Here is a 24,837-nt window from a genome sequence, read left to right as displayed (position 1 = left end):
ATTTTTGACAAAGTATCCCATGCCTCCTTTGGCGTACTTGCATCTTGAATATGCACAATCATAGAGTCTGAAATGCTGATAGACAGCCAGTACATAACTTTCCTGGCTCTCTCATGCCATGCTTTAAATGCCTGCATTTGCTATTGATTGGGAACATCAGGAAGAACTAGTTCTTCTTCATTTCCTGCAATGAATTCCCAATATCCTTTTCCCATAAGGAAATTCGTCATTCTGAACTTCCATGCTTGGAAGTTGTTCTTATCAAGCTTTTCAGTGACAATCTATGAAAGAGAATCAGACGCCATTATAGAACACTGCAAAAAATTCTGTCACTGCAAAGAACACAGCTTCAGCCTCACAAGGGCAAATCTGCAAAACTGACGAAAGTGGTATTTGACCACACAGTCACTTCCTAGTGACGATTTTGCATCAACAGGCAACAAGGGTGATTCTGTAACTCCCAATGTCTCTGCGCACAAGCATACGATGCAATTTCTACAGTAACTTTTCATCGACCTGTAGAACAGTGGTCGCACAGCATAAAACAGGGCCTTTTCTTGAGTGCGTGCAGAAAACTTCCGCCTCCAAAACAGGCCCCGAAATGGCCTCAAATCAAAAAAACAGAGCAACCATGGGCTAAAGCCCTGTCCCGCAGCATATACTGCCCTCTTGCTACACCGCGAAGGGCGTCTCAATCTGAGATAATGCACTCTTGCACTTTCCGGCTGTGCTACCTGCAGAGACTTGCTCCCAAAACAGAAAAATGAAAGCAACACTAGTCCTCTTACCAGAACACCGCGAACTTGGCTTGCTTTCTTGAGCTCCTTACCACGAACAAGGCTCTGATACCATGTCAAGATTGTGGGAGAGAAGGAAGGAGTCTCACTTGTAGCTTTCCTGCTTGCACAATGGGGGAATACATACAAAGGTGGAGGCTGAAAATAGTTTTCCTCTTCTTAGTTGTGTAAGCCAAAAGAACTCAAGTACATAGAAATAGAAGAACCCTATATATAGGTCTCAAACCAAACTCAACTAACTAAAGTGGCATACTAAATGAGCCAGGAACTAGAATAGATAAGGATAGCTGTCATCTAGCTATTATTCATGGGCGGTGTACCAACTGCATCTGCAACTGACAAGTTGGTGACATAAATGCACAACGGTCACCCTAGCATATTACGAGTGGAGCTCGATATCTCAACATATTTGCCATAGCATGGCTCTTGAACACACCATGATCAATTGGTAGTCAACCTCCTCTAGGTCCTTATCTAGCTCTTCAGTTCTCTCTTCCAAGTTGCATTATGCATCTATTCCTTTCTAAGCCTTCTCCAAGTTCTTGATTATTCATATTTTCTCCATCTATTTGAGCTGCAACTCCTTCTTGTATGTGGTCTTGATCCATTGGCATAGCTTGTCATCCTCTTAAAAAACAATGTCCTTCCATAGTTTGAGCTCTCTCCAACTCATTTTGATTGGTATGCAGTGTGTCCTTATCACACCAGGGCTCCTTCTCAACTTTGGTTGTTGCACATCAAGTTCACTTTTATTTTCAGCAAGTATCACGCCCAGGGGGGCATTGGGACATGGGGTGTCACACCATGTTGTGTCGTGTCGTATTCTGTCACATCATGTCATGTTGGTGTTTTCGGGTAACATTGCATTGGGATCCTATCCACAATTGTGAGCCTCGTTCACTATTGAGCTAGTATGCTCCATGCTAGAGTTGCTCTTATACCACGTGTTACGGACCTTCATGGGATTTCAAGTCATAACCTATCATGAGGCATAGAAAGGGCATAGTGGAAAGATACACAAGTTATATCAAGGAATCTTTGCATTCATGATATCGAAAGATACCACATTGAGGCATACCTCATGACTACACCCTTGTGACACTGCACATTTGAGGGGCCACCACTAAGCCTAGGGAATCATATGTAGAAGCACAACCCAAGCAAAGCCTGATTGAGTACTACCCCCTATATATGTGCATCTGTATGCATCCCCCTGGTATACCTATAGAGCCCTTACCCTTACACCCCCTCTTTTCATTTTTGTAAGTATGAATAAAGTTAGAAATTTATACTAAATCCATTAATATTTTCTTCCTTCTAAAGCTAACTAATAAACAAAAATTCCTCCTCATATAATAAAACAGTTAACGAAAAGAGTCCCCTATTATTACATCTTTGTCTTAAGACAAATCCTCCCCTTGGAAACTATTTAAAGGAAGGCTCCCCCCCTCTTCGCAATTACAACTCATGATGTGACGAGGAGACACACACACACACACACACAGCATGAGTGAGTCATGGAGAGGTGAGGAAAATTCTACGTGAAGAAGATACCACCCATTCATCCACTCGCATCCTACCTTCAAAACCCTTCATTTTCATCACTTTTCCCTATCCACTATGGTTGTTGGGATAAAGAGCAAAGGGCACTGCCCATGTCCCCCGCCCATAAGGGCCAGGTTGTACATAGTACATATACCTATCTAAAATCATTTTTGAGGTACACTCTTCAATACCACAAGTCATGTGTCTCTATCTCTTCTCTCTCTCAACATGTATCTCTACACAGAAGCTCCATTGCAACTAACTCAACAAAGGGGTATCAGAGCTTGGTTCAGGCTGGCATTTCTTCAGATGCAAGAGCTTGAAGTTGAAGAAGAGTTCATTGTGAAGAGTTTGCAAGGAGGACAACAAGGTTGGAAGCTTCTTCTTGAAGCTTGAAGCTTCCTTCTTCATTTGAGCTTGTTGGTAGCCATCATTGGCCACTTATTAGGGACCCTTCCCATCATCCACAACACTTGGACCAACATTCCAATCTCTTCATGGCTGAAGGCATCATCACCATGGGTATGCAGATCTGGTTTTCAGCATGCTCATGACCTACAACAAAGCTGCTCCTCTTCATTTGGCATCATGGTTGTGCTCCAGACTTTGCATCTAATGCTTAGCACTGAGCAAAAGTGTAGTATTACACTTGGGGTTGATAGACATTCAATGTAATAAACAGGGTAGCAACTATTTCTTGAGTGAATAATGCTTATGATTCACTTATGTGATGATCTGATGTCCATTAGGTGCTACATGACTTGGAGATGTTATGTCCATGATTAGAGTTATCATTTTTCTTGGTTTTGACAGAGATTTAATTGTTGGAATAATAGGGTTGAATGACATTTTGACTACGTATGCATTATGTCTTGCTTCTAGACTTGGTCTCGAACATTCTAAACCAAGTATTCATGCTTATGGTTGATGTTACATACTTGGATTTGATTCTACAGAATGCATTTGAGCAGTGATTAAAGTTCATTTTTGGATCAGCTTTACCTACAAGTCTACTACTGTACATTCAAGACAGTTTTCTGCATATTCAGGACAGCATACCTCACTGTCAGGAATTTTGATATGTTTCTATGCAAGAACATTATGGTGATGTTTTGAGAAGCTTTGCATGATCTTTAGAGCTCAATCTCAATCAGTTTGAGAGGTTGATAAGTAGTAGCACCTCAAATCTAGTAATATATGCACTAGATCCCATGGATTTTTCACTACATTTACAACACCTTATCACATAAGTATGACCAATCAATGAGGATAGAGCACATAAGGAGACCCATGAAAGAAATATTAGCAGACATGGAAACTTAAAGAAGGATAGGTAGAGGCCTCTTGCAATAATTGGCCAAGGACCTAAGCCTGAAGAAGAGCTAAGGGTGTTGAACTTTGACAAGAAAATCTTACACCCTTAGAACTCCTAATCAAGTGAAATGAAATAGCACTACTCTTGTTGCTTCAATCTTAAACTAACTAGGATGAAGGGCTAGTCATGAATTCCAATTGTCACAAGCCACATGTAGACAGCAAGGGATGACCCATATAGTTTTGATGAATAATTTTAGGTTTTTGAGGCTTATTGTTAATCGAATTTTGAAAGGACCAAATTTTTTGAAAAAATCGATTATTAGGAAGACAAGATGCAAGTGCTAAAGATTACCCAAGGGACGGATAAATTTTTAACTCCAATGAGATTGTTTTAGGAAACATTGCACCAAATGGATCTGCAATTAGGTCATCCCCCTAAAAATAGTAGCGGTTAGGCTTAATAAAGTTGACCTTACTTTTACACTCTACCACCTACAAATTTGTTAGAAGGGTTGCATATCCATTTTTACCTATATACAATATTTATGACATCCATCCCACTTGTACTCCAATTTTCAAGGAAACAGTTCACATCATACATCTAGTATATGAATTGTCCCTTCACAAAAGCTTACTTCTTGGTATGCAAATCATGAAGTGCTTTCATTTGCTTCTTCTTCCCCACTGGTTGATGCAATATCACTTGCAATCTAATCTCAACCAATTGTACTAAAGAAGTTACTTGTTGGTACTCTCAACTTGCCCATTGTTGTGCTTGATGTTCAAAGCCTCTGTCAATGTCTTTATTTAGAAAGTGAGTTCCACAGACATAGACTAGCTTTTTAAAGGACCAAATTAACATGTAATTTTCTCTAAGATACAACTTGCCATTTCCTTATCATTATCCTTCACAATTTCATGGGCTTCAAACCACTTTGTAAAGTATGTGTTGCAACAATAATTTATAGCTTATGCGATGTTGATGAAGGATGCACAAGTCCAACAAAATCAATACCTAATCTTGTTAAAAGGTATGATGGTACAAGATTGATGAGATGAAACTATGGACCTCCCTGGGAGTGGTGGGTGGATGGTTCATGGCTTGGATAACAACTACCTTTTCACGATTGGTAGCAATGACAAGTGCACTCAAAAAATGGCCCAAGAGTAAACTATAAGCACCCCAAGTACACATTCCTATGGATTTAGAGCAATATAGTGCTCTCAATAATACCAAAATCTTTTACCGAATACAACAAGCTATTGATTACCCACATCATCTATGTATACATCGAGATCCTCAAGTGAAATATCACCGAAGGACTTATTAACTGTCCTCTTGGGACATTGCATAAACCAAATGCCATCACGTGGTCTGTAAAAGTACCAAAAGCTATGATAAATGTTGTTTTTGACTTCTTTTCTTTGGTTATGGCTGTTTGATTATACCTAGAAAAATACTCCACATATCTTACCCCTAATTGATCCAAAATCTTATCAATGAAAGGCAAGGCACAGTAATCCTCGACTATTTGCTTATTCAATTCTTTAAAGTCCGTATATAAATGAATTTGACTATTCTTCTTTATCCTTATCACCACCACTTAGCACCATTTTGTATGCTCTATAGGAAAGACTAGTCCAGCTTACTTCCATGTTTCAGGAGGATTGCGTCCACAGAAACAGTAGGGGGGATCCCCTTTAAGTTGTTGTAGCTCCACGTGAAGACATCCCCTTTAAGGAGGATTGTTTGTGTCCACAGACATCATTTAGAGTTGCAAGTTCGAGCTCCACTACATAAGTATAGTATAATAGATCTAGTCGTTGGCCCAAGTAGGCTTATTTAAACTGACTTCATACACATCATGTGTGGTGGAACCCTCATCAAATTCACGTGAACTTGAGGGTTCATCAACCAAGGCTCCTTCAAGATTCTCCCGCTCTATTGTAGAAGGTGAATCTCTTTCATTCAACAGATGCATAGCTAGGGTAAGCATAAAAAATAGCTCTTTCTAGACCACATCAAAAAATCAAGCGACCAGCTAAAAGATCGATCACGTAATTAGCCATTTGTGTACATAGCCAGCCCAAACTCCTTGCCTTGTATAGCTCCGAAAAAAGGGCTTCCAACTGTCACTTTTCATCGTGGATGTGCCAGATCTAGGTGATGGTCCAGCACTTTTTGGGTCCAAAACTTTGGATGCCAATGTGTCGCGATAGCTCACCCGTAGGTCCACATAGGTTGCATATTTTCGGATGTATGTGGGATAGTTACACCCAATGACAGTCAACCGTGGTGGTTGGTCGTGTATCCATGTTGTGGGAGCCGAGTTTTGTTGTGAGCACCATCTTTTGACGCAGACATCGCACTCTTCTCTGTATTCTTAGTTTACAGTGAAAAAGCCGCTTTCCCAATGAGAGGAGCCCCGCATTCCGTTCTTATTTGTCTTTCATATGTTGGCGGCTGGATGATTGCACATGGCTATGCACTAGTTCAAGGGGCGATTTTTTCGCCGAACATGTCAGGAGGAAGAGGAAAAAAGCTCCCTCGAATGGGAGCATGCTGAAGTTTTGAAGAAGGTCTGAGTGTCTCCATGGGGATAAAGCGAGGTGGGTTGTGTAACCATGTTGCGGTCACGCGGTGGCACTACCACTGCCATAGCATCTTTCTTTTGACACCACCTTCGTATCCCCATTTCCGTACGGCTCCATGGAGTGGTGTATGACTCGAAAGGCGAGAAGCGAAGTTCTCTGAGGCCCGTGTAGAGTTGTTGCTCGTTTGTATGCTTTCATGTAGACCGGATCCAATGACGTGGATGTTTCCTATACAAAAGGGAGCGGGCATTGGTATGATCATGATGATGGGGCTTTACTCGATTTCGGTTACATTGAAGGGTGGCTTTTCTTGCCAAGTCCCATGAAGAATGGGTGTTGGTGTTGGAAAACGCGCATGGGGTGGGAGTGCGTCTCTCTTGTGCCAAGAAATGTGGTGCTGGCAAGTAGATAGCAGGCTCCGAGCGAATAGCTAACCTGGTTGCACGAGTGTAGTGCTTTGTAGCTTGTGGTGGTATGTGCGTGCGCGGGCAGTGCCGGTGCTCGAGCATGTGGAATAGCAGCCCTCCACTGTCTGGAGCGAGGGGTAGCATTGCTCCGTTTCCGGCCTCATGCGGGCAACCAAAATAAATTGGGGGAAGGCTGCGCCTTAGTCAGTACGCGCGTGTGAGAACGTACGTACGTAAAATGAATAAAAGATTGGGTTTGTCACCGGGGACTGAGAGGAGGCCGACGGTCGGCCTGCAGACAAGGTGGCGTTGTCCCTCCACTGTCTGGAGCGAGGGGTAGCATTGCTCCGTTTCCGGCCTCATGCGGTCTCCCCTACTTCGAGGACCGAGAGTTGCCAGACCTCCGGGCGGCAACGATCTCGTCCACTCGGGACTTGGAGATGGGCGCCGTTGCATAGTCGAGGACCGAGAGTTGCCAGACCTCCGGGCGGCAACGATCTCGTCCACTCGGGACTTGGAGATGGGCGCCGTTGCATAGTCGAGGACCGAGAGTTGCCAGACCTCCGGGCGGCAACGATCTCGTCCACTCGGGACTAGGAGATGGGCGCCGTTGCATAGGGAGCGAATCAGCCCCACATCTCAGTGCGCGTGACCGATGGCATCCACACAACTGTAAACTCCCCCCTCCTCGGGTTATAGGCGTCACAATACACCCAGGAACCAAAGGGCGAGCGAGCGCCAACTGCAGCTATCTAGATCGTACATTTTGCGGCAAGCTTCACATGTGGGACATTATCCAACTTCCACCAGACACACGCCTATATTTGGAGCCGCCGTAACCGTTTATATTTTGCCATTCCACTTCTACTTCGCCTCACCTTGTCTTCCTCTTACCATCAACGGTGGGTCAAGAAGGGCCTCATACCAAAAGCCCGGCAAGTATAGCCAACTTAAATCTATAGGTTCTCGGTAACTTAACTATCGGGCTCACCTCGACACCAGGCTGTTAATGTGAAGATAACCTCCTCTCCCTCCTCGAATTGGAAGCTTAGCGCACTGTTCTTGCTCGTTCTTCGAATAGACCGCCATGCTTTACAAAACACATGGCATTGTTTTGCGCAGTCCCACAATTTGTGCACAATTCCTTGCGTAATTGGGCTAGCGAGGAGAAGGCGAGTGACCATACACTCTTCCAACCTGTGCCTTCCTATTCGCAACCTTGCGGTCTTTTATCACAAGGTTCTATCGCATTCTAAGCTTGGAAACTATGGATCTTGATGGACCCGACTTTATCCTTTGTGGTAGGTATGCACACTTGACAAACATAGTTAATGTACGATGCTCACTTTCTCCTAGTCATTCATTCTATGCATGTGTTGTTCCAAAACATCAAAACCCATAGTTGATTGTTCCTATTGGATGGATGTATCCAATTGGTTGGCCTATCATGGGCTATTCAAGCCTTGAGCAACTCATTGAGAAGAGAATCATTTCTCTTTTTGAGGGGTGAGTTGGGTGTATGGGGAGCATCGATGGTACTTCCTTTTCCATTGAGGCATTAGTACCCTTGCTGAAAATTGTGATAACCTTGATGCTGGGTAGCTCCAAATGGATACATTGTAGTTGGAGGTCAAGTATACACTTGATGAGTCATTTAAATAGGCATCCCAATAGTACCTCATTACCAACTCATTCCGTGTTAGGCAACACATAGAAGATGGCAGGTAGACTTTCAATCTTGGCAGTTAAGGTGATTTGACATTTCCCTAATAATGCATAAGGAGACCCCCCATATGGACAATAATTATGTGTATGTTGAGATTGGGCATGGACAATATAAAGATGCCAAACTATGACATAGAAGGATTAGGCATGCGAATTCGCAAAGGATGAAACAGATGTAGTCTACACATGTTATTCATGGGTTTCTCTAGTTTGGATATGTCAATTTTGATAATGTATGTGAGTCTTGTCAGCTTGGCAGGCCGTCTAGACTCCCATTTTCAAGAGGGGGGGCAGTGAGCACTTATCCTTTGGAAATGGTACACTCTGACATTCGGAGTCCATGTCAGAATGTTTCCTTGAGTGGAAGATGTAGGTCCTATATCATTTTTATTGATGATTTCAGTAGGATGACATAGGTGTACTTTTTGCAACATACTAGTGAAGCATTTGAAAAGTTTTGCAGTTTTAAGATATGGCAGAAAAGAAATTTGGGGGTTACATAAAATGCTTGAGATCAGATAATGGAGGAGAATTTATGTCAAATTATTTTTCTTACTACTTGAGAGACCATGGGATTAGAAGACACATTACATGCAAGTATACACCATAACAGAATGGTGTTACTATAGAAAGGAAGAATAGGATTATTACCAAAGTTGCAAGAGCTATGATGAATCAATCAAGCTCTTTTTTCCCAGCTATAGGTTAGCTAGATGTCATGTGTGCCTCAATAAATGAGTCGAGGTCTAACTCTAGTTAGGAACATGGTTAGGTTAGCATTGTGGTTTGAACTATATTGTAGTTGTGTGTAGTATGTGGGTTACTCAATGAATAATCAAGAATACTATTGAGAGCACTGTGCTCTTTGAGCTTGCCTCTCTCCATATCTCTCACTCTCCCTCTACATCTTGAACATGATATCAGAGCAGGAAGGCCTTATGTGGCAATGAGTAGAAGATGAAGAGTGACCTTGACCTACAGCTTGAAGAAGGAACCCTATGGAAGTGCATTGATAGCCACAGACTACACTTGGAATGGTATGTATCAATGTTCTTGAAGTCTACACTTGATAGAGCCTATTAGGGCTTGGAAGGAGGGGTCATTGGCCTTCACTAGAGCATGTGATGGAGCTAAACAACACCGGCACCTTTAGCAACAAATCTGCATGATCGGTCTAGACTGCACTTGTTGTTTTGGGGGTTGAATGGGCAACATTAGCAAGTGGGTACCATGACCAATGGGCTGACATACTTAGTATTATTTAGGGCCACTTGAAGCTCATTCGTAGTAGGATATATAGCAATCGTGAGTGCTCATTAGAAGGTCATCAACAACAGCCACATGGACTTCAGAAATTAGCATGGAGTTGGGAATTTGCACTTGCTTTATGGCTTACATGATCAAAGGATCTCAACCAATCATTGCTTCACTTTGGCATTACCAACATCAGGTGGATAGTTGGCAACTAGTGTGGCATAATTTATGCATGCTTGGGGCACTAGTATGAGGATCTGAAGCTTAGTTCTAAAATCTATTTATAGGCTGCAAGAAGCTTGACAGATTGCACTTGAAATCTTGGAGCATATTGAAGCTTGATTGGTACCTATAAATGCTTGGATCTTGTCACATTAGTTATGGGATGTACTAAGCATTGATGGCTCAGATGATCTAGATCAATTTATTGCTGGTGATAATAAAATGGTGGCTCTTTACAGCCTATGAGGAGCATAGTTGACATTTTTACTTGAAGACTGGATAAGCAGCGATGCTTTTATGGCTATGCATTGACTCCCAGATGCATTTTGGCACATGTCTACCATGTTTTAAAGGTGTTTTGAGCTAAGAGCACTTTGGTTTGTGCAAATTTAATAATACTGGTTATTACAAACGGCGTCTACTATCATTGGATGTTGAGGCATACCTACATGTCCACTATGCAGTCAATACTATCTACATGTAATGCTACTATCCCTAGATGTTATGACATAGGTTTGGAGATGTTTGACATTTTTGTGAGCTAAAATACCTTGGTTAATCCTGTTTGACCAGTGTCACACTTTTACTAGATTGAAAGTTTTTGGGATTCTCATTTGTGAACTAATGTCTGCAGCATGTTTAGATGAGTTGGATTGAACTGATTATAGGGTACCAATAGATGTACATGTGGGTACTTGGATGTTATTCAGGTATCTTGACCCATGAAAGATTAACTTGGTTTGTAGGGAGTCAAGCACCATCTATTCAAATACTGTAGAGAATACATAGAGTTGTAAACATGGCAAATGTAGATAGATTTGACAATATTACATAGATAGTGGGTGAGAAGTTTGGTGCGCAGATCGGATGCTGTACGCTCGCGTAGTGAATGCCGGAAGGTCCCCAAGAACAAAAGAACTCTACTTTTTGCACAAAACTCAAGGTAAAAAGCATGCACGACATGAACAAGAGACCAATTGGGTGCAATCTCCCCCCATGCCTTGTGTGAGTGCTCCACAAAGCATGTATTTTATGTATTAATCATCTTCAAGCTCAAATAATAGCCCAAATTACAAAATAGCAAGCTTTTAGCTTTTGAGTTTGCTTTAGCACAAAATAGAAATAAAGCTAATGGGTGGTGCCCAAAGAGTCAGGCATATCCAATACAATGTCCAAGTACAAATAACATAATCGTGCGCCCATGCGCATACAAATTAATAAATAAATATCCAATGCCTCAATAAATAGGTGCGATAAAATATAGGCGCCATGCCTAAGGTATGCGCCCATCAAAATATAAGTGATAACTCGAATACTCGCTATCCTTCAATGCTTTCCTCTGCCACTGCTGCTATCTCTACACATCAGCTGAAGCATTCACAATCGTTAGTGAAATAATACAATTAAACCGACAAAAGTGAATACCTAGCAGTCTTAAGCTACATAAATAAATCAACTGGTTAGAAATCAATCCTAACCTTAATTTATTACGAGTGCGTACTCTAAACTCATAAACGTTTATTAATTTAATATGCATTTTGCGGAATCACCCGCTATGGAATCACCCATGTACACACTAAATTAATGAAACGCCCGAAAAGGATAGGCGTCCCCATCAACTTCTCGCACAAAGAATCCACTTTGTGTATGAGCCTTGGTCAACAAAGTTTACGAAATCCACCGTAAAACCTCACGAAATCCATCGTGGCACGGAATCCACCGTGAAATATGCCTCTTGGCATCAAAGTTGGACAATAATAACTATGCAATATGGAAATTTTGCATGGAAAGAGTTACACACATAGGTATGACTAATGAAGACTAACTGTGATTAAGCCACTGACTACACCGACTTATTGAATATCACACACGTGTACAGCTATATCCAGCTAATGTCAATCACACACATAAAGATAGACTGATTGAAGAGTAATGGTAGCTTGATATTCTAACAAAGAAACCCAACAAAGGTTTAGCTACAACAGCTCTATACCATGAGTTTGAAAGTAAATTTGGGCAACTTGATGCTGAAGACCAATAAAGTATGGAAGGTCAAAAGATTGAATTATTTCTTAAGGCTACAAATCCCATTCTACAAGAGAAGCTTGTTGATCGCTTAGAGGATGCTACCTCCGAATCAAAAGTCAAGACTGCATGGACATATGTCACTGATGCAGTTAACATGATTGCTCGAAGAGAGCGTATGTGACTAAGATTGGGCTCTACTTCAACTCCAACAAATCTATTGATGGAGCTTGTTCCACCTTCAAAATCCGCTATTCCTTTGACTAACCAACCAACTCTTTCTTCTTCTGTTCCTTCTAAAAATGATGTCATGGATGAACTCATTAAAAGCATGTGTGGCCTTCATCTGAATCTTACAGAAATTAGTTCCAAGGTGGAGAAGCTAGATTTCAAAGTTAAAGAGCGAGGACAATCATCAACTGAAAGACCCATGAGAGAAGGCTTTAAGAGGCAATATATTTGGTGTAACAACCAACAACATGACAAGAGGGAGTGTTTTGCCTTCTGCGAGGCTGAAGCACAGAAGCTTGTCTTTTGGAAAGACGGGAAAATTCATGCACCTGAAACTGGTCTTCCACTAGAGCCAAATTTTGGCAATGGGGGAATGAAAAAAAGATTAGAAGATTTAGCTGTAAAAAATGCCTACGCAGCAATTGATGCAGCTACCTATGGGCTATAAATTGAGTCAACTAAATCTAATTTGAAAGCATGTAAAGCTAATGTGCAATCTAATGTATGGATGCAGGTTCTAGATCGAATGGAACATGGTAAAGTAGCGGAAGACGATTTGTCTAATGCTAGTCAGTGCATTTGAGGATTAACTGGTTGGAAAGAACCGGTAGATTCTTTTTCTGCCTTTGCACATTTGGCTGACGTCAATCACAAAGAAGTCTTGATTGAAGAAAAGATAACAAGAGAAGATGAACTAGGGCCTTCCTCTTCTGGCCCTCCGAAACAGGTAACTAGAAGAACGCCTGAACAACCAAAACCTGCTGAAAATATAACCCCAGACCAAGAGATGGAAGATGCGTCACAAACAAAGAAGGCTGAAGGAAAAAAGAAAGGCAAGTAGCCATGCTACAAATTGCAATGTAACATAAAATTGCAACTGATCTCAAACAAGTTCTAGAAGAACAAATTCTGGGAAGTAAAATTGAGTTCACCTTAGGTGAAATTCTTGGAATTGCCAAATGTGAATTCCATGATGTAATTATTAATGTAATCAAAAGAAAAAGACAATATATTGGTGATGATGTTGAAGAAATAGTCCATGCTTTTTTACAAGATCTTCAAGTTTTTGTGTAGGATGAAGAGAAGTTGACTGCACAAGGAATTCAACTTGAAGCAGTTAAAGAATTAATTGCAGCAGTTGAAGCTGAAGATAAAGAAGCCATGGATGCAAAAATAAAAGAAATAAAGGCTGAAAATGTAATGGTCAACTGGTCCAAACCAGTTGGGCAACCCGCCTCTCAAAAAGAAGGTCATCTACAACACATGCATGAGGAGGAAGAAGCTCGATTCATTCCAAGCAGTCACTACTCCCGTACGTATTGGGCAAGAGCAATAATGGAGATAGTTGTCAAAATTGGAGAAAAAGAAACACCATGTATTACACTCTTAGACCATGGCTCTGAGATAAATGTGATGGCAGGGAATCTCTATGAAAGTGGCGCATGGCCCATAGTTGTTGATCTCCATTAGTTACCTGCACATTAGAATCTCTATGAAAGTGGCGCATGCTGCATGTCCTAATGTGCAGGTAACTAATGGAGATATAAAAGACAATTTTCACTTATTTGTTCAAGACTCTTGTAGTTACCCTATCATTATTGGGAAACCCTACATTTTTGAAGCCCGCTTGGAAACAAAAGCTATTGATGATGGTTCTTCTTATACTCGAATCCGAAGCAAGGATAATGAACGAGTTGTTCAATTTCTTACTGTATATGTTAACCATCATCGAAACAGAGATCGACTGCATGATTATCCTGTGCCTCCTAATGCCTGAGAATTCAAGGGTTTTCGGGCTACACTGTTGTAAATGGAGGCTATGGCAGTGTGTTATGTAAAAAGATTGTACCTCCTTATGCTACAGAAATTGTGTCTTTAGCAAATCTGCATGTATGTACAACCAATAGTATGGGTTGTTATAACTCTCTTCCAGCCATGACAAAAGCTGAAAGCAAATACTTATGTCATGTAAAAAGGGTGCTGAAAACTTATGACATGATGAATGAAAATGAAGATATTTCTGGTATGTTTTTTGGACTGATTACTACTGACACACTGGGCTGAATTATATGCAGCTACTCATACAAAAAATCAGGGTGAAAATCAGCCCCAAGAAAGACACCAAGGAAAAGGGTTTTCTACTACAAGAAAATCTATCTTGTAACATCAACAAGCTTTTATTTCATCCTTTAGAGAACCACAACAAGGAAAAGAACAAATCTTCACGCAACCTCATAGTAGATATCTCCCATGGATTTAATAGAATCAATCATAATCTTCACCATCATCACAGAATCCATCAATAGAACAAGAAACACAAAAGAAAGATACCACTTTTAAATGGAAATAATCACATAGTATTCATCTTCATTGTCTTCATAGGTCTCTCTCTCAATCTCTCATAGATAGATACATTGTTTTTTATAGAATTGACTATATCCGACTCTCTCTCTCTCTCTCTCTCTCAATCAATCAATAGTACATCATCTCTGCTCTACAATACTTCATAATCACTCATAATAATCCTTCTTAGGTTGTGGATGCACCTCCCAAGAGGCATGGGAGGTATGAAAGGGCACCAGAGCCACTATAGTGTCTCTTCATAGCTCACTATTGTCTCTGTTACTTTAGTCTGCTCTTCAGTCCTCAACAGAGCTTCTTCTTCCATTTTTTTTAGCTCTTTTGAACTTAGATTCATCCTTTCCAAAAGTTAGAAAAATTTTCCAAAGTCACAAATATATTCTACATAACACTTATAGAAGATCTACAGAACAGAACAGAACAGAAACAGAGCAGAGACAAAAGCTCTACAGAGGATTACAGAAGGTCATCAAAGAACATCAGAATCTCATAACTCATACTAAAACTATTCCAAACTATCAAAAACTATTCAATAAGCTTTCAAAATATTTCAACATTCATCAATCATCAATCCATGCTTCATACAAAAGAAAATCAGAACAAAACAGAAACTAAACAGAAGGTATCAGAACCAATCAGAACCTCAATAGAACCTATCAGAACATCACAAAGCTTCATATTTCTACTGAGAATCATCATGAACTTCCAAAACATGATCAATATAATCCAAAAAACTCTCAAAAATTTCCAAAACAACCAATCATCACTCAAAAGCCATAAAAAATCAACCATTCAGACCTAAAAAACAATAAGAATCAATAAAAATTTGTCTTTTTCCACTCTCAACAGTCAAGTTTAGAATAGTTGGCAATCATGCCCAAGAGTGCTCAAGTGGCTAGACGTAGATGACTGGTGCGGACTCATGGAGGAGGCTATAGATTCTCCAGAACGTTGGAGACAACAGTGCGAGGCGACGAGGGTACAATTGGAGGTAGGAGTCCATCATCTTGGGAGTAGCGACCACATGACTTATCTGGAGGACTTTGTAAGTTTTTCTTTTATTCTGCTTGCTTATTTTTTTGCAATATCCCTTGTGCTGACAATCGTATTTCTAATAGTTGTATTTTGTTTTCTTCGTAGCACTCCATTACAAATTGCGATCCCATCGGCCTAGAGACTCGATATGGAGAGAGACACGGTCTCATTACATTGATCGACTGATTGTACGGACACACCAATCCAGTAAGTCACTCATCTTTCTTGTTTGTGGTTTCTAATTTTAATTAAAATGCATTATTATATGGTGGACTAATGTGTAGTTGTTTCTTTTTTTGCAGAGTCCGTTCGATGCTCCTTTGCGGTGGGACGAGCTTTCAGATGGTGAGGATCTATAGCTCACCCTTGGATCCGTGGAGTACACATCCTCTTCTTTTTGGTCATGTGATTTATGTAGGTATTTTCTATGCACTATAATGTAAAACTTTTTGCTAAACTTTCCAGAGTTCCTCCAACATCTTGGACATTGTCCGCAGACAATGAACAAGAACTATGCCATGTGTTTGACAAGCTTCCTAGAACTATGCCATGTGTTTGACACATGATTGGACGCATGCAACACACTTAAGAATGGGGCCTGTGAGCTTACCTTGATGCTCGATCGAGTTCCCTCCTCTCTCTTGCACTCCGGTAGCTCCATGATTCTTGATGCTAGCTCAAGCATCCTCAAGCCTCCTCCATCTCCAAGCTTCATCCTCCATAGCCGTATGCGCAAGAGAAGGGAAGAGAAGAGAAGAGAAGAAAAGGGGAGGAGATGGTGAAGAGCTTCACCCTCTAATCCCTCACTCCACACACACTCACTCCCTCACGCTCTCACACTCCCTCTCTCAAGAGCACACACAAGCAAGAAGGAGAGAAGAAGAGAGGAAGAAGAAGACTCTTTTTTCCACGCACCAAAGAATGAGCTTCTCATTCACTTTTCAACTTTATATACAAAGCCCTAATTCCTTTGTGGGAGGTCATCCCCTTTTCCCTCTTTTACATGGCCGGCCATAGCCTAGGCCCTTTTTCCCACTTCCCACCATTCTAATTTATCCTATCCCCAACTAATGCATACAGTTTGCACAGGAGCGAGCCTGGCACTCTTTTACAAAGATTCGGGAGTGCTCCCACATTTTAATGGTGAGACCTTTTTCTCTTTTGTTGTCTCGGGCCGACACCGAGGCTTTCTGAGGGTCGTGCCCAAACATTTAAATTTTTCAGGGAGACTGGTTACCGGTCAAGGCGCCTTTTTCTACTTTTATCCTGCGCCTTTTTGCTATTTCCCTTTTTTTTTTTCCATTTTCCGCTCCGCTGTGCTACGAGAAACACGGTAACATTACCCCCCTTCTAGCCAAGTGCCATTCCCATGGCACTGCGGTGGGACGTAGTGGCTAGTTAGGTCGGCTGCTAGGCGAGACATGTAGGTGGGTGACACTGCTTCCAAGGTGGTTGGGTGAATGATAGGTGATGGAGTTTAAGGATGATGACGAGGAAAGGTTCCGGCGTGCTTTAGGCTCCATGAAGATACTCGGCATCTTTCACACTGTTGTGGCACCCCTTATGTAGTTGGTCGTCTTTTGAGTATCCGAAAGGCTTGAAGCAATAAGCAATCCCTTAGGAGGATGGTATTGGAGGGATTTATTTTGGGGAAACCCCCCGAACGTTGTTTGCCTTGAAAATCCATGGCTTTGATTGAATATCCTTGTCTTTGAGTTGAAGGTCTTCAGTTTTAAGTTGAAGGTCTTCAGGCTTGTGGAATCAATAAGCGATCCATAGATCTTGAGGCGTTGGGCATGGATCATTGGACGATGAGGTTCCAAGATCTATGCCAATGGCAGTTCTACCTTGACTTGGTTCAATCATGGTAGCCATCAGCAGGCAGATGGCTGGATGTCGGCACATGAAAATAAGTTTTGATCATGAAAGGATGCCGTGAGTGATCCTCTTCCGCGGGTAGCCATTTCTTGAAACTCGAACATAACCTGCAAGAAAAGTTGTGCACTCCCTAAGGGGTAGTGTGTGGTGCCCGTGGCAGTGGAACTGGGAGATGGGTCTAACCTTGGGCCCAGGCCCTTGGTAACGTCTCACACTTGAGGACCCAGTTCGTGCTTTATTGGAGGTGCGGTGCAAGTCTTAGGGTGACAGGTCTGAAAGTCCTGCCCTTGATGTGCCCTAAGTGTGAAGTGGGGAGGGGGCTAGGGATAACCCTAGGTGCAGTGATTGTGGTGCTTCTTTCTTCTTCTTCTTTTTCTCTTTAAAAAAAAAAAACATCAAGAGGCGTATACATGGAGACATGTGATACAAGGGCATGACGGGAGTTTACTCCTCATCATCTGAATGGCGGGTAGGGGATGGCGGAGGGTGGGGGGCCTTGTTAAGGAATCTATGACTCAACAAGTAGCCCTTGAGGTTGAGGCGGGTTTTGAGAGTGGTGGTAGAAAGGAAGGGGTGGTTGCACTGGGTGAATTTGCTGTCGCTCATATCTTTGAGCAGTGCAACACAAAAAGATGGCAAAAGAGAAGCGTGCATCATGAGGCAAGTCATGGTGCTGCTATCTATGGCGTTGGGGTCGAAATAGAGGGGTGGGAGGTGGCGTTCTGGAGGTGCGGGCTCTTGGTGGACTAGGATCCTAATTAGTCTAAGATAATTACAAGTGGTTATGAAGGCGGGGTCAGGACAGAGGTAAACTCGCTAAGAAATCTATCTATAGAGCTGTACAAATTAGGGAGGGTGAAGAGAAGGGCGTCCCTATGGGAGGTGCTATTGGTGTTATAGATAATGGGAAAGTCAAACTTGCTGTGGATGGATGACCCCTACCCTTCGAGGATACGGCATGAAAGTAGGGTCATTTCTCTCAGAAGGGAGGGTGTTGCAAAATGCCATCCACGAATCGAGGTTGACATCAAAAATGTGTCTTCTCCAGGTGGGTTGGCAATTATAGCCTTCCACCGATCTAGGCACCTGGAGAACTTTATCCTGCCAGAATTCGCGGTCCTCAGCTCTCCAAGCAGTTGGGTGGGTCTCTCACTCCGGTAACCACTTGGCCTTGAGCCTTGTACCCATAGCGATGACGTTATTTACAAGTTGAATGGGCAGTACTCTGTTCAAGATAGCGGGAAACTCAAAGCTCAAGTCGAAGGGGTCGCGATTATATTCATGTTGTTCCCAGATAATCAATTCGGCATGGAATTCAGCAGGGGGATCTTGAGGGCGCGGTAGGAGAGGGGCAGGTTGTCTTGGAATAGGTCTAACATTCAGCTTTTTCCTTGCCTTCTCTACCATTTCTTTCCTGCGGTTAGCCTGGGCTGCTTTTCTCTCAACAGACGTATCAAGGGGCTGCACTTCCGCTTGTTGTGGCTGAGGGGGTGATGGGACGTATTCCTCCTCCTGAGGTCCCAGATTGAACTCCGGTTCACCCCCTTCTCCTTGCACATCTTCTTGTGCCTTCGCCTCTATGAAACCGAGTTCATCTATTGCCTGCGCCGTCAGGCCTACCTATGCAAGATATCCTCTTTGCTCCTCTAGGCTCTGCGGCGGGCCTCCTAGCTGGCAGTGGCACGTGCATGCCTGCTATTAGAGCTCTGCGTGCAATGGTTAGCTTCTTCTCCAAGCTGATCATTGGCTTCGTTTCCTTCCAGTTTGGTGGAGTGGAGCAGTGTATTGAGGAAGGTGTGCTGCTGGGCTATCATGGAGAGCTGGGCTGCCTCTGCCTGATTCTCAGCCAACACCCTATCTCCTTCGACTTTGGCTAGCCGGCGTGCCAAGTCCCGTATTCTCCCCTCATTGTAATCAGCCCATTCTTTTGCTCTTTTTTCCATATCTTCCAGGCTCACCCCCTGATGGAGGGTCATAGCCATGAGTTGTTGCTACTGGGCTTCGAGCTCACGGTGTAGGCAGGACTGCTCCTGGCATTCATCAGTGATCTGTGCATTTAGCTGGTCCACCTTCACCTGCATCCTTTGCACCTGCTCTTCCCTTAACTGGTCCAGCTCTGCAGCCTCCTGTCTGATCTTGTCAAGCTGGCTTTGTGCTTCCAGGTTGACTGCAGATAGCAAATCATTCTTGTGCCGAAGGTGAGCATTGGTCTCCCTCTCCCCGTTGAGACGCTCCATCAAGATTTTTCTCCTTCCTTCCCAAGTAGCGTCACGTTCCTTCAGGGCCCTTAATTCCTCTGTCTGCTTATTGCTGGCTTCCTCCCTGAGTGCAGCGATCTCCCTTTGGTATTTTGTTATCTGCTTTGTTCTCTCCAACTGGAGAGCGGCTCGTGATTCTCGTTCTGCTGCCAGCTCCTCCACGACTGTCCTCCTTTCTTCCCTGGCCCTTTCTAACTGCGAGAGCAGCTCCTTAACATATTCGTCGTATTGGCCTGCTGGAGGTGGGGGGTGGGACATGGTGGTGGTGGTGGTGACAACGTCTTTTGTTTTCTGCCTCTTCAGCTCTGACCTTGGCTCCAGTTCAGCCGTGGTGGCTGCCCTTTTGACTCCTGATGCTGGGGTGGCCACGGCCGCTTCTCTTGCCAGCTCCCGTTCCACCAAGAATTGTAGCCAAGTGACCACATTGCTCTCATCAACTTTTGGGGTGGAACCTTGGGTGGCGGTGGCAGGGGGCGTCATCATGATAGGAGTGGCTGACATGGAAGGTATGAAGAGGGGGGGAGTTGGCATCATCAGATCTTTTCCTTTTCCTTCTACTGGGGGAAAGGGTGCAATTTCCGGTACACTGGTACTGGAACCAGGTGCCTCCGTTCGGTGTGGGCTCTCTGCGCCTTCCTCGTCTCTTTTGTGCTGCTCCTCCATGGAGCGACGGGTGGCCAGCTCTATTTCTTCCTCTTCCTTCCTTCTCAGCTCCTCTTCGGTCTTCTTTTTTCTCTCCTTCTCATCCTTGACTGACTCCCTTCGAGCCCTCTCCAGATCTTCCTTTTCTTTCTTCTTTCGCTCCTCTTCCCTTTTTCCATGCAGGGCTTTGGTTTGTTGTTCCGCGTGCCTCTGTGGGGTGCTCTGGGATTCTCTCTCTTCGTCTGCGTCCGTCTCCGTTTCATCTGATGACCTTCGTTGCTCTTTTGTGTGAGGTGGGGATTCTGACAGTGATTCGTCACTTCCTTCATCGCCTCCCTTCTTGTCTCCTCCTTCTCGTCCTTGCCCTAGTGCTTCCTCGATGATGGCTATAAGGACACCTCCAAACCCTATGGTTGCGGCTTTGGAGGATGATGCCTTGCGGGTTGATCAGGACGACGGGGACTCCCCTCCAACGGCTCTTCCTCCTGTTGTTGCCAGGGCCTTAGCCAAAGCCTCTATTGTTTTCCTCACAAATCCATTAAGGTTCACCTCATCCAGCGATTGCGCCACAATGTTGTCGAGCAGAGGTACATTGATTCAGCTCATTATGCTATTGTACCTCTAGCTTGAGAACAAGGCGTGCACCATCTTTGCCTGCAGCTGGATTTCTGGGTTGGGGATGTTTGCCAGGCTAATTCCATCATTGGTATGGACCTTCACCTTGTCCATTCCCAACATGGCGTAGATGTCTCTTTTCGGCTTTCTTTCCACCTTATTCAGCAGCCCTAGTTCCCTTTCCACCAACTCGGGGGTCAACTCGATCTGCACCTATCTGGTGGCTTCATTGTCACGCATCGTGATGGTGCCTCTGTTCCTATTGAAGGTGTGCAAGAAGTCAGCGCATTGGGTGTAGTCCACCCTCCGGCCCACTGCGTCCAAGTACTTCTGCAGGTGGCACTGATCTATGATTTGGCGTACTGCCGGCTCTTCGATGGCCACGTCTTCAAGGTTGAAGACGTGACGGAACTTCAACTGGTTGAAGGCTCGCGTCTCCACCGTAAGACCGTACTTCACTTGCTCCTCCTCCGAGAAGGGGAGCTTGCCCGCTTTGTCCTGGCTTGCCATGATCGCTACCTGCAAGTTCAGCCATTTCCACTTTTAGTGCTTTTTGACAACTAATTTATTGGAGGAATAAAAGCGTGGCAGATTTTATTGAACATAGCCTTAACTTTGCTTTTCAGACTTTTACCATCACATCTTACCCTTGCATTTCAAATTTAACTAACGTTTCATACTTGGTTTACTTTTTAGATTTTCCTTGTTTATTTTTTACATTCCACCTTATTACCCCCTTCCCCCTTTGGGACGAGAAGAATCCGTCCTAGGATTGGAGGTTGAGGGGCCAAGGGCGTTCAGCATAAAGGGCATCGGTCTATTTGTGCAGGAGCCAGGCGTAGAAGTTGGGGTTATACTCTAGCTGAGCTTCCCTTTCTAATTCAAATGAGCGGATACCGACATGCATGATGTATGTCAGAACATCAGTTAGGATATTGCCAGAATCGACCCTACTTGCAATGTGGAGCTCTTTCTTTGTTAAGAGGCGGTCAAGGTAGGGATGCCCGTGGGATCATACTAGGCTGTTTTGATGGCTCGGCATTGCTCAGCGTTGGTCATTATGTGACATCCGTCAGAGCGTACCACTGTCTCAAGAAGGGTGATCCAGTATCAGCAAGGTGGGATAACCTTGCGATCTCTTGGTCAGTGATAGCAGAAGTGGTCCGTGGATCGTATGACGTAACGAGACATTGCTTAATGTCTTGCTCTTTGGAGACCTCATTACCGAGCAACTCAGCAGGCAGAGCGAGAAGCCTGTGCAAAGGTGAATTCAAAAGTCTCCCAAGAGCAAGGCATATTGCGCACTTCCATTGCAAAGGGTTCCTCTAATAGACCTAAGTCCAAGCGGTCATAGCTGAGGGCTAGTGACACGAAGGTGGCATCGAGCTGTTTGATGCAGTCCACCACATCATCTCCGCTATCCTCCGCAAGGTCAGCGGCGCTAGCGCTAGAAATGACTTTCGTTCATAGGAGGGCGTAAGGTTGATGGGTGGTTGAGGTTTGCTAGAACTAGAGGCTTTGACAGTACATAGTTGCGATTGGGAGTTTTCTTGAGCCTGCAACTGGGTTGTTTGGAAGATGGGCGTGTTAGGATCAGTCACAGTAGCTGGGCTGCTGTAGTTGGCTTTGCTACGGAGAGTCGGATTGACTTGGTTGGATGATGCCACCTGTGATGGTGGCTAGTGCTTGGGCCGATAGGTTTGCGTGACTATCTTGGGCCGAAGCATAGATGAGTCGGATGGCTGGGGCTCTGGAGAGCACTGTAGCCTATGGTCTTGAGGTGTTGGGGGGCGTGGGCTAATCAAGCTTGAGGGTGGTGTATGACTAGTGCCTTTGGCCGCAGGGGCCTTAGGGATCCACAGTGAGGCATTTCCCTCATAGTAGCCTTGCGCACGCAAGAGGGTTTTAGGGACCCATCTTTGCTTAATCACGCAGCTCTTCATGTGATTGCATCTTGGCCTCCTAGGTTTAGAGTTCTGGGTGTTATGCGAATAGGTGCGTCTAGTCCTAGGCGGTTCTCGAGGCTGTTTAGGCACCCATTGACAGCGAGCTTGTTGGGCCCTTACTTTGGTTGATGCAGTTTGCGGTTTATGGAAGTCGAGGAGCGATAGACACGCCCTACCCCCTCCTTAATCTTGCCTACGGATGTTTCTATCGGTGGCCCTGGGATGGTGATGGTGTCGCGCAGCCCTTGCTGAAAGCTGTGACAATGCACACGTTACCGATTGCTAGGTGGATGCGCTGTGGCTCATAATCAACATTGCAGTGAGTCTGCTTTTTGAAGATTCGCCCTAGCAGTGATTCCATGCCTGCGTCTGTAGCGCTGGGCAACACATAAAACAGCATTGGAATAGTCTCAGACTCGATAGAAACGGTGACTCTGCACTTGTCGAGAAGTGCGTAAGATTGAGCCCCATATGGGCTTAATTTGGCAGTTGTGGGTTGAAGTAGTGGTTTGCCAAGTTGGATCCAATGCTTGTGCGTTAAGACATTGAAGTCTACTCCCTCATCAATCAAGGTGTTGAAAGTGCATGTTTGCTTGGCAGTGACCGTGACACGGAGGTAAGCGGTTTCTACAGCTTCCTCATCATCATCATTGATTTCAATGATTGTGGTTGCTCGTATTTTGACCGGCGGTTCTAGCATTGGTGGCTCATGCAAAGGATGAGTGGGAGGGAAGTACTTCTTGACACGACTGCCATTGAAGAAGCCTATTCCTTCACCGTCTAGGATCTCGAGCTTGACATTGCCGGTTCGGCTGATTGCCCAAACCTTGAAGGGTCCGAGACCTCTGAATTTCATCTTTTTCTTATGTCCTTTAACTGAGTAGAGGAGCACTAAGTCACCCTCCTCAAACTCACGCTGGTTGACATGCTTGTCAAACCAGCCTTTGCGTCGGGCTTTCTCGCAGATAAGCGCGTGGGTGGCTAGAAGAAGAGTTTATGATAGGCATTCCAACTCGACTAGGCATTGCGTCCATGCTTCCTTCCCTTCCCATAGTTCTTGGAGTGCTATTCTCAAGCTAGGGACGAAGAATTATAATGGTAGAATTGCTTCAATCCCATAGGTCAGCCTAAAGGGAGTTTGGCCGACAGCCGTTTTATAAGCTGTACGGTAGGCCCACAAGGCTACCATCAACTTGTTGCCCCAGTCGCTTCGTGAGGCTGAGACTACTTTAGTCAGGACATTGATAAGAATTTTGTTAGTTGATTCTGCCTAGCCATTAGCCTGAGGGTAGTATGGTGAGGATTAGGTGGATAGGAGATGTGCTATCACTTTGTTGATAAAGTGTGTGCGTTGATCGCTAACCAGTTCAATGGGGCAACTGAAGCGTGATATCACTTACTCCCATAAGAACTTGGCAGTCGTCCTAGCGTCGTTTTTTCGTGTGGCTCTTGCCTCTGCCCATTTCGTGAGGTAATCCGTGGCCACCACGATGTACTTGGCTTGTGAGTATTGCGCCGCGGGGCTAATGGGTCCTATGAAGTCAATTTCCCATTTTTCGAAGGGTTGGTGAGCAATAATTGGGGTTAACTCCATTTGATCCTTACGAATTGGGACTTTTGTCCTTGGCACTTGTCACAATGCTTGACGAATCGCTTGGCGTCGTGGAAAAGTGTGGGCCACCATAGTTGGGACTGCAGCACCTTTCCTACTGTCGTGTCTCTGCTAAAGTGTCCTCCTGCAATGCCGTTGTGCGCCTCTGAGAACACATCATGCATCTCATGCTCACACACGCACCTACACAGCAATCCGTCTTGCTCCAGCCTATAGAGTTGGCCTGCAATCAGCTGGTAGGGCTGGATCTTCAGGATCAAGCGCCTAAGTTGTGCCTTTTCTATTGGTCGCTCAGGTATTCTGTGCTCGAGCACTTGGACTATGTCGTCTGCCCAGTATGGCGTCAGATCAGCCTTAAATAGATCTCTCTCG

General features: G+C 44.1%; 1 pseudogene; it reads right to left on the bottom strand.

The window, feature by feature from the left end:
- Nucleotides 1-6,966: 6,966 nt before the first annotated feature.
- Nucleotides 6,967-7,110, bottom strand: LOC148016693 (signal recognition particle RNA; annotated as a pseudogene).
- Nucleotides 7,111-24,837: the final 17,727 nt, after the last annotated feature.

The sequence above is a fragment of the Lygodium microphyllum genome, chromosome 23 (genome assembly GCF_053477565.2).
Source record: "Lygodium microphyllum isolate KBCC chromosome 23, Lygodium_microphyllum_v1.1.10, whole genome shotgun sequence".
NCBI lineage: Eukaryota > Viridiplantae > Streptophyta > Polypodiopsida > Schizaeales > Lygodiaceae > Lygodium > Lygodium microphyllum.
Note: the sequence above shows the minus strand (reverse complement) of the source record. Positions and strands in the feature narration are given on the sequence as shown.